The sequence below is a fragment of the Salmo salar genome, chromosome ssa19 (assembly GCF_905237065.1).
Source record: "Salmo salar chromosome ssa19, Ssal_v3.1, whole genome shotgun sequence".
Lineage (NCBI taxonomy): Eukaryota > Metazoa > Chordata > Actinopteri > Salmoniformes > Salmonidae > Salmo > Salmo salar.
The window spans coordinates 21,660,905-21,676,455 of record NC_059460.1 but is presented as its reverse complement, the minus strand read 5'-3'; positions in this window follow the sequence as shown (position 1 = coordinate 21,676,455).

Below are 15,551 nucleotides of genomic sequence, written 5' to 3'. Positions count from 1 at the left end.
AATCAAAATAACTTCCTTGGCGGTTCTAGTGTTAAACCACCTACAGTATATGCTTCTTTGTGGCCCCCTTTTTTAAAGTCACTTAGATCTCTTCTTCTAGCAACTGGGAATGTATACTTGATGGGATGTTAATTTCTTAATTAATTCTGGAACCACACACTCTTATAAAAAATGCTGAGTTGTTTGCTTAACTCAACTGCTGGGTTGCAGGAGTTGCATCACAGGCAGCCTGCTTTTCTTTCACTAATTGGTCTTTTGACCAATCAGATCAGCTGAATGCCAGGATATTTTCTCTGGTTTTGAATCTAAATTTACATAACTGAATTTGAAAACTGAATCTGAATGCATCGAAGAAGTTGAATGAAACTTTGATCAACTTGAAATTATGGTTTGTAAACTTGATACTTAAATTTAATATTAATTCAGTTCAGTTTCAAATCATGAAATACAAGTTCCAGTTACTAATTAAATAATCACATAATTACAATTAAATAAAACATGAAAAAACATTGAATTCAAATGAAATATCCTGTTGCCACTGAAATCACTCCATACAAAATAAACCAGTATTTACCCAGTGCTGGTTTACCAAATAACCCAAAATTGGGTTGTTTTTAATACCTGTTGGGGCTAGGGGGCAGTATTTGCACGGCTGGATAAAAAACGTACCCGATTTAATCTGGTTACTACTCCTGCCCAGTAACTAGAATATGCATATAATTACTAGATTTGGATAGAAAACACTCTAACGTTTCTAAAACTGTTTGAATGGTGTCTGTGAGTATAACAGAACTCATATGGCAGGCAAAAACCTGAGAAGATTCCATGCAGGAAGTGGAAATCTGATTTGTGGAATCACCTTCAACACTTTGCCTATAAAACACACCGTGAGTTAGGATTAATTTATCACTTCCTAAGGCTTCCACTAGATGTCAACAGTCTTTACAAAGTGGTTTGAGTCTTCTCCGGTAAAAACTGACCGAACGAGAGGCCTGGAAAGTTGGTCATAGAGGGAGGGCCATTACTACTATGACGCGGGCGCCCGTGGGTACCCTCTCGTTCCGAAACGTTTAGTAAGACAATGCAATCGTCCTCCTTGAATATTATTGAAGCTCTGATTGAAAAAGGCCCTAAAGATTTATGTTATACAACGTTTGACATGTTTGAACGAACGTAAATATATATTTTTTGCACATTCGTGACGACAAGTCCCGCGCGCCTCGTACATTTTGAGTAGCCTTTGGAACGCGCTAACAAGAAGGAGCTATTGGGACATAAATTATTAACTTTTTCGAACAAAACTACATTTGTTGTGGACCTGATATTCCTGGAAGTGCCTTCTGATGAAGATAATCAAAGGTAAGTGAATATTTACAATAGTATATTTGATTTTAGATGACTCCAAGATGGTGCTAACCTGTATCGCCTAGCCTATTTTTCTGAGCATAGCACCTCGTTTATTGCAAAGTGTGATTTCCCAGTAAAGTTATTTTTAAATCTGGCAATGCGGTTGCATTCACGAGATGTTAATCTATAATTCTTTGAATGACAATATTATATTTGACCAATGTTTTCGAATAGTAATTTTGTAAATTGTAGCGCTGATCCACCGGAAGCATTTGAGGGAAAATATTTTCTGAACGTCACGCGCCGATGTAAAATGCTGTTTTTATATAAATATGAACTTTATTGAACAAAAAATGCATGTATTGTGTAACATGATGTCCTAGGAGTGTCATCTGATGAAGATTGTCAACGGTTAGTGCTGCATTTAGCTGTGTTTTGGGTATTTGTGATGCATGCTAGTTGCTTTGAAAATGGCAGTGTGATTATTTTTGGCAGGGGACTCTCCTAACATAATCTAATGTTTTGCTTTTGCTGTAAAGCCTTTTTGAAATCGGACAACGTGGTTTGATTCAGGAGAGGTGTATCTATAAAATGGTGTAAAATAGTCATATGTTGGAGAAATTGAAGTTATAGCATTTATGAGGTATTTGTATTTCGCTCGACGCGATTCCACTGGCTGTTGACAAGGGTGGGACGCAAACGTCCCAGGTTCCCAGACAGGTTAATAAAGCATTTTTTGGAGTACACGTGTGGAAGCATCTACTTTCATTATACATTGTATTTTTAATTTACTCAAGTGTTTCCTTTATTTTGGCAATTTCCTGTAGAGACATCTCTCTTCACCTGACCTGGCTTGGGGTGTTTGGAGGGCCTAGGTCAGGGGTCCCGAACTACGTTCAGCCACGGGCCATTTTTTTCTTGAGTGGATGATCAATCATTTGTACACTGCAAACTGACCGCAAGAAGCCCAAAAATATAAAATATTTTCCTAAAACATAATCATTTTAAACCTTGATTACATTGGGATATGATCACATCTCTCTATTATGCGTGGAAAACTTAGAAACAGATTTCCCAAATTAAAATGGCCTATACACCCCCCCAACCCCCCCCCCCCACACAAATAGATATTTAGTTTTTCTGCTTAGAAACCTTGGGAGGCCAAATCAAATCAGCAGCTTATTGAACAGTGGAGTGACTGATAGATCTCAAACACTGAGGACGATTTTCCAAATCGCCCCTGTGACATACTTTTTTCGGTTCGTCTTCTTTTCAAAACTTCAGTAAAGTTCAGTGGATATACTCCGTAAAATCGGTAATGTTCTGTTTAAATGTCTCTATGCTTTTGTGGCCCTGTGGAATGAAGTTCAGACTTTAGAGAGATGAGAGGCTTAAGAAGTTGTACTCTATATTCCAAGACTGCTCCAGCACTTTCCAGTGCTGTGATGTCACTCATTCCTTTCCAGGGCTTTCCAAGGCCATCGCTCCGGCCCAGTTTGAGATTATTATTCAGCTTTGCGTCCCAAATGGCAACCTGTTCCCTATATAGTTTACTACTTTCGACAATGGCCCATTCAACTCTGGTCAAAAGTAGAGCACTTTATAGGGATTAGGATGCCATTTGGGATGCATTGAACTGAAATGTATATTACTACCAGGACTTCTACTTTTACAGACAGATTTACAATTCACTTATCACATTTTCTCCACTGGACCCACAGTCAGTGTCTTTGCATGCCAGATATAGTCCTTGGAAATTCAATGAAGGGAAGTAGACTTAAAAGAATGACTGCACATAGGTGCAGCTAATGTCGTTAGTAGAAATTATCAAGCCACCAACTAAAGATTAAATTAAATATGTATTTTTCACTTCATAATGCATTTGAGCTGTCAGATAGGAATGAAATTGGCAGGTCGTAAGGGAAGTTGTTAGGATTTAAAACTTGTAATGTTGGACATCTGCTTTTTTTAAGTTCGTATTTAGATTAATTTCAGTTAGCTACCTACAGTACCTAGTTATGTCAACCACTCCATCTCCCATGTTTTGGAATATTCACCCTCTGAATGGCACACATGGATCTTTCTATAAATAAATGGGGCCAATATGGGATAACATTTGGGATAACAAATGGTCCAGCGCCCACATCACTCTCTGCCACATGGCCTCTATCTAACTGTACCATTTTGTTTCTCTCCATCGCCCACACACTTTGAACATTTAGATAATAAAGCATTTTACTTTTCCATTGTGTTAACGACAGAGGATTGGTTGATTATCAGTTTTTAAGTATACATTTTTTCAAGATGATTGACGAGAAAATATCATGCAACCCATCGGGTATCTCACTGCACACTCACATGCCATGTCTTGAAATATGCAGACAGGTTAAAAGTACATTTACTTTGTAATACTTCTGACAACCAACTTTCTAACTCCGCCCATAACTTTTGGACTTTCTAATATTCCCAGAAGGCATGGATTATTGAGTCATTGTTAGTTTTATACTTAAGACATGGCTCTGCCGTTGTGCTGTAGAATTTTTGAGTTTTGTCTATTATGACCTAATTGGTCCCACTTTAAATGACATTCAGCTTATAAAGCCTTCATAATGCTTTCATAAGCGCTACATAAATGTGTTACAAAGTATCATAACCGTGTGACATAATCACCAATGTCAAATAACTCAGTTTTTAATTTTTATTTGACTAGGCAAGTCAGTTAAGAACAAATTCTTATGTACAATGACGGCCTACCGGGTAACAGTGGGTTATCTGCCTTGTTCAGAATGACAGATTTCTACCTTGTCAGCTCAAGGATTCGATCCAGCAACCTTTCGGTTACTGGCCCAACGCTCTAACCACTAGGTTACCTGCTGCTCCAAAATGTTGAATATGTTATAAACATGTGCTTTATAAAGAGTGACATGTTGTGCTGAACGATGGCACATGCTCTAAAGTCATGTTAGTCACATTACACCTAATCTTAGGTCCCAGACACTTCCGCCCAAATGTGCGGAATGTCTGGTGGACCAACGCATCAAACTTGTCCTTCATTAGTCAGGGTTAGGTTTCAAAGAACATTTTAAGAATAGAAATTGTGGAAATGGGCAGGGTTTAGACATCATTATGACTTGGTGGCTCTCCTTCAGAAATTAGCAGAATGTTAATTACCTATTTATTGACACTTAATGTAGTAATACTTAGTTTGAAGTGAGACACCTTCAGTCATTCATAACAAATCCATAAAGACTCTATATTGCATGATGCTGTACTTAGTTGAAACTCAGACCCCTTTCATAATTTATAAGACATACATAAATGTCAGACACCTTTGGTGATTCATAACACATGCATAAAGGCTTAATAATGCAAGCACAAATGTATTAACACTTAGGGAATGATCAAAAACAGCTAAAATAAATAGATGTTAAAGATGTTTACAACACACATTTCTTTCTTTTGTTTTTACAATAAATACATGAAGTTTCAAAATGTTCCATACACACTATTTCGCTCATATTTTGTATACAAATTTGTTTACATCCCTGTTAGTGAGCATTTCTCCTTTGCCAAGATAATCCATTCACCTTAAAGGAGTTGCATATCAAGAAGCTGATTAAACAACATGATCATTACACAGGTGCACCTTGTGCTGAGGACAATAAAATGTGCAGTTTGGTCACACAACACAATGCCAGAGATGTCTCAAGTTTTGAGGGTATGTGCAATTGGCATGCTGACTGCAGGAATGTCCACCAAAGCTGTTGCCAGAGAATTTGGCAGTACATCTAACCAGCCACACAACCGCAGACCATGTGTAACCACGCCAGCCCAGGACCTCCACATCCGGCTTCTTTACCTGCTGGATCGTCTGCGGAATTTCTGCACTAACTGTCAGAAACTGTCGCAGCGAAGCTCATCTGCATGCTCATCGTCCTCACCAGGATCTTGACTTGACTGCAGCTCGGCATCGTAGCCAACTTTAGTGGGCAAATGCTTACCTTCGATGGCCACCACTGGCATACTTGAGAAGTGTGCGCCTCATGGATGAATCCTGGTTTCAACTGTACCAGGCAGATGGCAGACAGCGTGAATGGCGTAGTGTGGGTGAGCGATTTGCTGATGTCAATGTCAACATAGTTCCCAATAGTGGCAGTGGGGTTATGGTATGTGCAGGCATAAGCTATGTACAACGAACACAAATGCATTTTATCGATGGCAATTTGAAAGGACAGAGATACCGTGACGAGATTCTGAGGCCCATTGTCGTGCCATTCATCCAATGATTTGAAATAACAATTGAGGTAGCTATGTAATCTAACTCAACAAATTAACTACTACAAAAAATGTATATTACAATAAAAGAAAAGGTTAACTTGTTTTTTCACTGTCCAGAGGCATCACAATTTTGTGAACTCATCACATGTGCACATTGACATTGACATTGGTGGTTTTGTAAGTTATGGCACTTTTATGAACACTTTATAGAGCATATAAATATGTTTATAGATAATTTGTGACATATTTATGTAGGCTTTATGAAGCCTTTATAAGCTGCATGTCATTTAAAGCGGGGCTGTATAGGTCACCTATGATATGAATATCCTTTTCTGACTCATGATTGCTCTGATGTCCTCAAGATTTGAAATCAAAAGTTTGTGATACAAAACTTTGAAGTTGCATGTAAATTATTTGAAAATATCTACATTGGTCAATCCAAAATTGCTTTTTAAAGCTGTCATGGAAATACATGTATTTCCTATAACCAAGTAATTTACGGTTTCTCCGCGTTTAATTTTCCATGCAGACCAATTTATTGGTGAATACTGAAAAGCTTTCCAAGGATTGTTCCATAGGGTTGTGTGTTTAGGGAGTGATATTGTTTGGACCCCAGGAAGAGTAGCTGCTGCATTGGCAGGGGATCTAATAAATACAAATACTGGTTCTTGTAGAATACTTTAATGTTCTTCCATGTTGTTATAGTGTTCTTAACTATGCAGTTGTTGATTTTCTTAGCTTTATCCTTAGAAAATAGGCATGGGGATGACCTCAATGTTGTGCAATTGTATAATTTATATAATTGTACATACTGTATAGGGCCTATATTAATAATACAAGTATTGCATTGATATTCAAACGAATATTCCATTCTAAAATATGCGAGAATAATGTGGACATTGTCTGACTAAATAGATTGGATACATGCATGGCGATTTTTCTGTTACTTACGCAGGCACGGATAATAAAGCCATGAATAGCAATAGCATTCATCTCACCATCTGAATCAACTTTTGAATCTCACCATTGCTGTTTTTTGGTCATTTTCTCATTATAAAAACAAAGGTTCCTCTTTTAATGAAAGGATTTGTTTGGAAAATCAAGTTGAAGCCAACATTAAATGTTGTCGTCCTCATAATAACCACACGTGGTTTTACTGCAACAGAGCTGCGCAACAGCCTTCAATTGAAGCAGTGGGAAACAAACAAAAGTATCCAATCTATTTAGTCAGACAATGTCCACATTATTCTCGCATATTTTAGAATGGAATATTCGTTTGAATATCAATGCAATACTTGTATTATTAATATAGGCCCTATATTAATCAGATGATAATGTGTGAAAATATCACTGGATAACTAACTAATCAGCTGGACACAAAATGGCATTCAAAAAGTGTTACGCATAATTATTGAATAACGAACATTAATGACAGTATCAATTTAGGCCATAAGTGTAAAGGTGAATCTTTCGGTTAGAGGCATGCGATTTTGCAATCACATTTATTATTTTGGATTTGTTTGCCCATAAACTGTTTAAGCTAAGAACATAAAAAACGTCATAGTTAAGAACACTATAACAACAAAATGAACCGTATTCTACAATACCACTCTCTGAAAACACAACCTTATGGAACAATCCTTGGATAGCTTTTCAGAATTCAGCGATAAATTGGTCCAGATGGAAAACTGAAGGCATGGAAACCGTAAATTACTTGGTTCCAGGAAATAACTTTGGACTCACCAATGTAGATAGTTTCAAATACATACAACTTAGAACTTAAAAATAACTGATGTTGGCATAAGATGGAGGGAAAATAGTGCATAACAAATGAAATTACAGTTAACAAAAATGTTGTCTTAATCTAGTATAAACTAATGTATCAAATGTATTATATACAGTGTATTCGGGAAGTATTCAGACCCCAATCTACACACAATACACCATAATCACAAAGAAAAATCTGGTTTTTATAAATTTTTTCACATTTATAAAAATAAAAAACTGAAACATCTTATTTACATAAGTATTCAGACCCTTTGCTATGAGACTCGAAATTTACCTCAGGTGCATCCTGTTTCCATTGATCATCTGTGAGATATTTCTCCAACTTGATTAGAGTCCACCTGTGGTAAATGCAATTGATCAGACATGATATAAGGTCCACAGTTGACAGTGCATGTCAGAGCAAAAACCAAGCCATAAGGTCGAAGGAATCGTCAGTAGCAGTAGAGCTCTGAGACAGGATTGTGTCGAGGCCCCGATCTGGGGAAGGGTACCAAAACATTTCAGCAGCATTGAAGGTCAACAAGAACACAGTGGAATCCATCATTTAAATGGGAGAAACTCTTCAAATACAGGTGTGCCAAGCTTGTAGCGTCATACCCAAGACTAGTTGAGGCTGTAATCACTGCCAAAGGTGATTCAACAAAGTACTGAGTAAAGGGTCTGAATACTTACGTAAATGGAATATTTCTGTAAAAAAAAATTGCTTAGAATTCAAAAATTGGTTTTTTCTTTGACATTGTGGAGTATTGTGTTTTGATTGATGAGGAAAAAAACGATTTAATCCATTTTAGAACAGGGCTGTAATGTAAAAAAAAAAAAAAAAATTGAAGGGGTCTGAATACTTTCCAAATGCACTGTTAGAGACAAATTTCACAAATTCTACAGCACAATGGCAGTCATGTCTCAAGAGTAAACCTAATAATGACTCAATAATCCATGCTTTCTGGGAATGCTATGAAGTCCAGAAGTTGTGGGTGGAGGTAGAAAGTTAGCTGTCAGAAGTATTACAATGTAAGTTTACCTTTAATTAGTCTGTCTGCATATTTCAAGACATTGGGTGTAGTGGACACTCCTCTTGAGAAAATATATATCGTACCTTCAGAATGTATTGATACCCCTTTGATTTATTCCACATTTTGTTATGTTTGAGCCTTAATAAAAATTGAATAAATGTATGTTTTTTCTCACCCATCTACACACAATACCCCATGATGACAAAATGAAAGCATGTTTTTATATATTTTAGCAATAATGAAATACAGAAATACAGCATTTTTCCTATTTTGTTGCCTTACAACCTGGAATTAAAATAGATTTTTGGAGGGTTTGTATCATTTGATTTACACAACATGCCTACCACTTTGAAGAAGCAAAATACATTTTTTTCTGAAACAAAAAGACAGAACTTGAGCGTGCATAACTATTCATCCCCCCCCAAAGTCAATACTTTGTAGAGCCACCTTTTGCAGCAATTACAGCTGCAAGTCTCTTGGGGTATGTCTCTATAAGCTTGGCACATCTAGCCACTGGTATTTTTTGCTCATTCTTGAAAGGCAAAACTGCTCCAGCTCCTTCAAGTTGGATGGGTTCCTGCATGTGTAAAGCAATCTTTAAGTCATACCACAGATTCTAAATTGGATTGAGGTCTGGGCTTTGACTAGGCCATTCCAAGACATTTAAATGTTTCTCCTTAAACCACTCAAGTGTTGCTTTAGCAGTATGCTTAGGGTCATTGTCCTGCTGGAAGGTGAACCTCTGTCCCAGTCTCAAATCTCTGGAAGACTGAAACTGATTTCCCTCAAGAATTTCCATGTATTTAGCGCCATCCATCATTCCTTCAATTCTGACCAGTTTCCCTGTCCCTGCTGATGAAAAACATCCCCACAGGGATGATGTTCTCACGGTGATGAAAGGTGTTGGGTTTGCGGCGGACTTGGTGTTTTCCTTGATGGCCAAAAACATCAATTTTTGTCTCATCTGACCAGAGTACCTTCTTCCATATGTTTGGGGAGTCTCCCTCATGCCTTTTGGCAAACACCAAATGTGTTTGCTTATTTCATTCTATAAGCAATGTTTTTTTTCTGACCACTCTTCCGTAAAGCCCAGCTCTGTGGAGTGTACGGCTTAAAGTGGTCCTATGGACAGATACTCCAATCTCCTCTGTGGAGCTTTGCAGCTCCTTCAGGGTTATCTTTGGTCTCTTTGTTGCCTCTCTGATTAACGCCCTTGCCTGGTCCGTGAGTTTTGGTTGGCGGCCCCCTCTTGGTAGGTGTGTTGTGGTGCCATATTCTTTCCATTTTTTAATAATGGATTTAATGGTGCTCCGTGGGATGTTCAAAGTTTCAGATATTGTTTTAGAACCCAACCCTCATCTGTACTTCTCCACAACTTTGTCCCTGACCTGTTTGGAAAGCTCCTTAATATTCATGGTGCCGCTTGCATGGTGGTGCCCCTTGTTTAGCGATGTTGCAGACTCTGGGGCCTTTCAGAACAGATGTATATATACTGGGATCATGTGACAGATCATATGACACTTAGATTGCACACAGGTGGACTATATTTAAATAATTATGTGACTTCTGAAGGTATTTGGTTGCACCAGATTTTGTTTAAGGGCTTCATAGCAAAGGTGGTGATTACATATGCACGCACCACTTTTCTGTTTTGGTCCTTAAGAGGTGTTAAACACTATTTTTGCACATTCAACTTATTTTGTGACTTGTAAAGAACATTTTTACTCCTGAACTTATTTAGGCTTGCCATAACAAAGGGGTTGAATGCTTATTGACTCATTACATTTCAGCTTTTCATTTTTAATAAATTTGTTAACATTTTGTAAAACAAAATTCAACTTTGACATTATGGGGTATTGTGTGTAGGCAATCCAGTGACCAGAAAATGTACCCGCCGATATCACTCTTCCGCATCTGTGGTGAAAGGTGCAGAGCTAGAGCGACGTTTGTCAGACCATGAGACGTCCTGAAAATCGGTCTGTAAGTGCTGTTATTGTTAAGTGTAAACATCTAGGAGAAACAATGTCTCAGCCGTAAAGTGGTAAGCCACACAAGCCCACAGAATGGGACCACAGAGTGCTGAAGCACGTAGCACGTCTGTTCTTCGGTTGCAACACTCATTACTGAGTTCCAAACTGCCTCTGGAAGCAAAGTCAGCACAAGAACTGTTCATCGGGAGCTTCATGAAATGGGTTTCCATGGCTGAGCAGCCGCACACAAGCCTAAGATCACCATGTGCAATGCCAAGCATCAGCTGGAGTGGTGTAAAGGTCGCCGCCATTGGATCTGGACCGTTGGAAACGTGTTATCTGCAGTGATGAATCATGCTTCACCATCTGGCAGTCCAATGGATGAATCTGGGTTTGGCAGATGCCAGGAGGATGCTACCTGCCCCAATGCATAGCGCCAACTGTAAAGTGTGGTGGAGGAGGAATAATGTTCTGGAGCTGTTTTTCATGGTTCGGGCTAGGCCTCTTAGTTCCAGTGAAGGGAAAACTTAATGCTACAATATAGTGACATTCTGTGGCAGCAGTGTGGGGATGGTCCTTTCCTGTTTCAGCATGACAATGCCCCTGTACACAAAGTGAAGTCCATACAGAAATGGTTTGTCGAGATCGGTGTTGAAAAACTTGACTGCCCTGCACAGAGCCCTGACCTCAACTCCATTGAACATCTTTGACATGAATTGAAACGCCAACTGCAAGCCAGGCCTAATCGCCCAACATCAGTGCCTGAACTCACTAATGCTCTTGTGGCTGAACAGAAACAAGTCCCCAAAGCAATGTTCTAAAATCTTGTGGAAAGCCTTCCCATAACAGTGGAAGCTGTTATAGCAGCAAAGGCGGGACCAACTCCATACTAATACCCATGAGTTTGGAATGAGATGTTCAATGAGCAGGTGTCCACATACTTTTGGTCATGTGGTGTATTCTTTTTTTTATTACTTGTTAAACAACATATTTTTCTCTGAGGAATTGCATTATTATAAAATAATATATTTTCAAAAATCTTTGCAAACAATATAGCTCAGTGTTAGTATTTATTTTATAGTATTTTTTGCTCATTTTTATAAAAAATGCCAATCATTTTTGAGGAGTCTGTCTAATAGCAGTCATCTAAATGTGGCCTCGGCGTTATGATATTGCCACGAGCAGCACCGCAGATATTGAGATGAGTGTAACGCAAGACTTTGCTCACAGACTGTCACACAAAGTACTGTATGTACACAGGTATGACCAAAACAGGGAAGAAGTTTAACCTCGCTTTTAACTTGGTTAGTTGTTGAGTAAATCAGCCAGATCCAGTGCCTTTCCACATTTTGTTATGTTACAGCCTTATTCTAAAATGGGTTAAAAAAAATCCTACACACACAAAGCAAAAACTGTTTTTTTAAATGTTTGCAAATGTATAATATATATTTTTTTAACCCTTTCACACGTACCATCATCATTCTACAGTGATCCCTGTACCATACGATCACACCGGTGTGATTAGAACGCTTATTTAGAACGCTTATTTAGAATGGCCAGTTTCGAATGACGCAACAATCAGCATTTGAGCTGGCCACACTGTTTTTTCAGAAACATTTTGCACAAACAGTCCTTACAAAGTTACGTACAGAAATTGGGCAGTTTATTTTTGGATGCAATGTTCAGACATTCACAGAAGTATCTACAGCATGTCACAATCATCCAAACCGGAAAAATGTAGGCTACATTTGTCCTAGCGCTAACTGAGGAACGATTGAGGTTACACAAGCAGTCATATTTGTATAACTCTCGCTGACAAACTACAATAGGAATTAGCTAATAGAAATGACTATTTAATCACATCACGGGTGAGCTCACCATTGATCGAAATAATTAAGTAAAACTCTCTCTAGAAATCAAAAGTAATCCGACAATGGATAGTTTCGAGGGGGGGGGGGTGTCTACCATCGTTCACATCCCACCATTCATTTCCGGAAGTCCTCAAAACATTTGTGAACCGTTACTCATCTCATTTTGCTATAATATCTTTGGTCCGACAGACAATTTCGTGAAACCCAGAATGCATTGTTTGTCAACAAACATGGCTCCACACACAGCTGGAATTAACTTAGCTCATCATAATCAGTACAACCTCACAAAAAAGTATTTTACACATAATATGTGCCCATTACAATCTATGCAAGAATCGGAATGCATGATTTGTTACCGGTAATTGAAAACGTGAATAAAACAGTAAATAATTACTACACAAAACATTTTCTGATAGTGATTAATTGATAGAAGTGGCGCATCCCGGCAGTCAATCACGTAACCTCTCACTCCCACTCTGCGCCATTCAGTGTTGATGTTTATGTATGTAGCTAGTGAGCTAAGCTGTAGCATTAGCAGTGTCTTTCAAAAGGAGACAACTCACAAATGTGGAAATTCTGGAGTTTTTTTCTAATTCTGACAATGAGTCTGAGTATGAAAGTCAGCAATCAGATTCTGACAGTGACAGTGAGGAGCTGCCCCCCAACCTTGTAGCCATTGAGAACCCTGAATCTGAAGATCCTTTGTCCACTGATGAAGTCCCAGGTCCCTTTGAAGATGCTGGTGGTGATAGAGGCAGACCAACAGTGGATGAAGTACAGGAGTTCTGTGGTAGCTGGAAGGCCACCAGCCATTTCACCCCTCCTGGCCCTGCTGTTTGCTTTGATGAGTCCCAGTCTGGAGTGCAACGCCCCTTGCCATTTCCAACTGAGGTGAAGTGCTTCAAGTTGTTTCTGACAGAGGAGGTGGTGGGAGACATAGTAGAGGAGACCAATCACTCTGCCTTGGAGCTACAGGAGAAGAGAGAGCCAGGAGTGGGGGGGAAACTCGCTAAATGGGTGACAACCACAATTAGTGAAATGTATACCTTCCTGGTGACAGTCCTTCTCATGGGGATAGTAAAGAATAACTCCCTAAGAGACTACTGGAGCACAGATCCTATTTTTGCAACTCCCTTCTTTGCCACCCTCTTTTCCCAAGACCGCTTCCTAGTTCTGCTGCGATGCCTGCATTTCATCAACAATGCTACTGCCATCCTAAATGACCCGTTATACAAAAGAAGAAATGTTCTTATCAGCCTGACATCAGCATTTGGTCAGGTCTTTGTGCCATACAAGGACCTATGCATTGATGTGTCCCTGATGTTATAGAAAGGTAGGCTGCCGTTCCGTCCATGACCATGCTGGCTCCTCATCTCGGCAAGGGACACACTTTGTATGTGGACAATTGGTACAGCAGTCCCACACTCTTCCAGCATCTGCTCTGCAACAGCACAGGGGCCTGTGGCACAGTCAGGTCGAACAGGAAGGGGATGCAGGAAGATGCAGAGAGGGGAGGTGGAGTTCAAGGAGAACGGTCAACAGCAGGCAGTAAAGTGGCATGACAAATGAGACGTCCATGTCCTCTCCACTGTCCATACAGCAACCATGTTGGCCACAGGGAAGGTGGACCACCTGTGTGCTTGACTATAACCTCAAAATGGGGGCAGTGGATAAGGCGGACATGATAAACAGCTTTGTGGAATGCACTCGGAAAACGACCAAGTGGTATAAGAAGATATTTTTCCATCTGATCGACACTGCTGCCCTCAACTGCCACGTAGTTCACTGCAACTAACAGGTGAGATGATTACTGAACTGCGCCACTTGGGAGTCATAAGGCCAGGGTAGCTTCAAAATACAACACAAGCTAATACTTCTCTGACGCAATTAACATTGTTTTTTTCAGAGCTAATAGAAGAATGTAGCTAGCTACATAAGCACGATTGAATATAACACCATAAAGTTTATGAAATTAGTAACGTTACCTCACGTGTCTGCAGTTATAAGAAATATACACAAATATATTATGCTCCATACATACAGTAAGCTACAATAGAAGACAGTGGCCTCCATCATTCTTAAATGGAAGAAGTTTAGAACCACCAAGACTCTTCCTAGAGCTGACCTCACGACCAAAGTGAGCAATAGGGGGAGAAGGGCCTTGGTCAGCGGGGTGACCAAAAACCCGATGGTCACTCGGACAGAGCTCTAGAGTTCCTCTGTGGAGATGGGAGAAACTTCCAGAATGACAACCATCTTTGCAGCACTCCTCCAATCAGGCCTTTATGGTAGAGTGGCCAGACGGAAGCCACTCCTCAGTAAAAGGCACATGACAGCCCGCTTGCAGTTTGCCAAAAGGCACCAAAAGGACTCTCATACCATGAGAAACAAGATTCTATGGTCTGATGTAGCCAAGATTGAACTCTTTGACATGAATGCCAAGCGTCATGTCTGGAGGAAACCTGGCACCATCCCTACGGTGAGGCACGATGTTGGCAGGATCATGCTGTGGGGATGTTTTTCAGCGGCAGGGACTGGGATACTAGTCAGGATCGAGGGAAAGATGAAAGGAGCATAGTACAGCGAGATCCTTGATAAAATCTTGCTCTAGAGCGCTCAGGACCTCAGACTGTGTTGAAGGTTCACCTTCCAACAGGACATTGACCCTAAGCACACAGCCAAGACAACGCAGTAGTGGCTTCGGGACAAGTCTCTGAATGTCCTTGAGTGGCCCAGCCAGAGCCCGGACTTCAACCCAATCGAACATCTCTGGAGTGACCTGAAAATAGCTGTGCAGCATCTCTCCCCATCCAACCTGACAGAGCTTGAGAGGATCTGCAGAGATGAAAGGGAGAAACACCCCAAATACATGTGTGCCATGCTTGTAGCGTCATACCCAAGAAGACTTGATGCTGTAATCGCTGCCTACGGTGCTTCAACAAAGTACTGAGTAAAGGGTCTGAATACTTATGTAAATGTGATATTTCAGTGTTTTTTATATAAATTGCAAACATTTCTAAAAACCTGTTTTTAATGGTGCATTGTGTGTAGGTTGATGAGGCAGTTTTTTTTTTTTTATCCAATTTAGAATAAGGCTGTAATGAAATGTGGAAAAAGTCAAGGGGTCTGAATACATTCTGAAGGCACTGTACTGCTGTTTACTTCATGCATCACTGAGTCTACCTTTTAATATTCCGTTTTTGAAATGTCTCAAACATTATAAAATAAAAAAAGGCATCTCTTAGGAGTATTTTAGCCCTAATTCATTTTGGCTCAGCATGTTG